Raw genomic sequence first — 2,139 nt, 5'->3', positions numbered from 1 at the left:
TGAAATAATGCTTATAGAAGCTAATTTCGCCGGCAGTGTTTACTATATAAAACAAATAACGCACTAATCAACAGCAGCTAACTACGTAAACAAATAGTAATAATATATTTCGAATAATAATAATAATAATAATAATAATAATAATAATAATAATAATAATAATGATAATGATAAATGCCCTGCTACAATGCCAGACATTGGATCTCATGGCCTCTGATCTCAACTGATTGGAAGTGTTATGTACGTGTTTTGTCATGGTGTAAAAGATGGGCTACAGCAATTATTCTGCTCAATACCACAGACTTATTTGTCATTTGCTTGACCGAAACTAGTTGACTATGTTCCTCCGTAGCTGACGATATGTGCATCTCTGATCACGAGCAGAAGTAGTGGGGGAGCATCAAAACCATGTGTTGAGAAGAATTCTCGGTGATGTGGATGATTCACCTATGGAAACATGAGTGTTTTGCACATCATCCTTAATGGACCCCTATTCAGGGACCTTTTGTGCGGGATGCGGTACTCGACCACAAGAAAATTTTAATTGGGCCCCACCTACAAGATCATGCGCTATTTGTCTTGATATGAAATCATCGTGTCGTGCACATTTGTTTGTGATGCAAGTGTCTGGTGTATCCTTATCAGACGGGTAGACATGATGGGTATATTGGGCTTCGTATATTTGTACCCCAATGTCACGCTGATGACATGCGCTTTTCTCTTACTCTATAATAGTACTGTTTTCTTTATTAACCATAAGGGTTCACAACAACATTGGGTGCGATACTGGACGATACAATGTGAGATTACCCGAAGGAGCGTATAAAAAGAAGAATCAACAGTAATAATAACCCCAACAATGAATAATCTCTCAAAAATGGGTGACATCCGAGAGCTATGCAGGAAACACCTCAAAACCAAGGTCGCCCTTCATCCCGTTGTATCCTTTTAACAAACAAGCGCATGCAGAGTTCACTCGGACAAAGTTTGCTTTGTCTTCCACTTCTCAACAAATCTGATGAGAAGCAGCACTTAGCTAAGATAGTAATATGTAATGTTATAATGATTTATTAGACTGGCACTGGACCATAACTTTGTTGGCGTGGATATAGGTGATTGAATCCACATCAATACATTAATTCTGGTTTCTATATCGATACCCGAGAGAGATATAAAGCGAACTCAGCCACAGTTAGGAATCCAAACGCAGAGGCTTATGACAAAATCTTTTCAAGTCACTTTCGTTTTTCATTTTTTTTTCTTCCCATTTTATCATTTTCTCCTACTAAACATGATAATCCTTTCTACAATAGACATAACAAATGAAATTTCGGTGGGAGGGCTAGTCGATTACAGCGACCTCAATGCTCAACCAGTAATCATTTTATTAACTCCGAAAGGAAGAATGGTGAAGTCGACCTCAGCGGAATTTGAAATCAGAACGTAAAGAAGACAGACGAAATACGTCTCTAAGCCTTTTGCCCGGCGTGCTAACGATTCTGCCAGTTGCTCACTACTTTAATACCGCATCTACTACTACTACTACTACTACTACTACTACTACTACTACTACTACTACTACTACTACTACTACTAATAATAATAATAATAATAATAATAATAATAATAATAATAATAATAACAATAATAATAATAATAACTACCGGGACCCGTAGAATGTTCAGTAAATAATAAACTTTTTTCTATGTATATGTATGTATAAAAATAACGCATTGAAGAAAGGAGTAATTAAAATCTTTACATATATAATAGAATGAGACACTTAGGCAGCAAATACTAAAATTGCGTATATTTGTTGAGTTCTATTTACAAATAACTAAAATTTAGCTATTAATTCTATCCTTTTTTTAACAAACAATACTCAGAGGCTGGGAAAATAAACAACACACAGAGATACTTGGGAGTGTTCACCATGTGTGCAAAGATTGCCCATGACAATCAGTCAATGGTACTCCCCACTCCCAACACAGAGCCATGTCAGTTTCCTTCGATATGACTACAGAAAACAATAGACCTATATATGTATAAAACTATATAATACATGCCACATATAAATAGTTTCCTCTTTTGAAAGATATTCATTTTATTATATATATATATCTATATATATATATATAT

Source organism: Octopus bimaculoides, chromosome 13 (assembly GCF_001194135.2).
Source record: "Octopus bimaculoides isolate UCB-OBI-ISO-001 chromosome 13, ASM119413v2, whole genome shotgun sequence".
In the NCBI taxonomy this organism is placed as follows: Eukaryota; Metazoa; Mollusca; class Cephalopoda; order Octopoda; family Octopodidae; genus Octopus; species Octopus bimaculoides.
Note: the sequence above shows the minus strand (reverse complement) of the source record.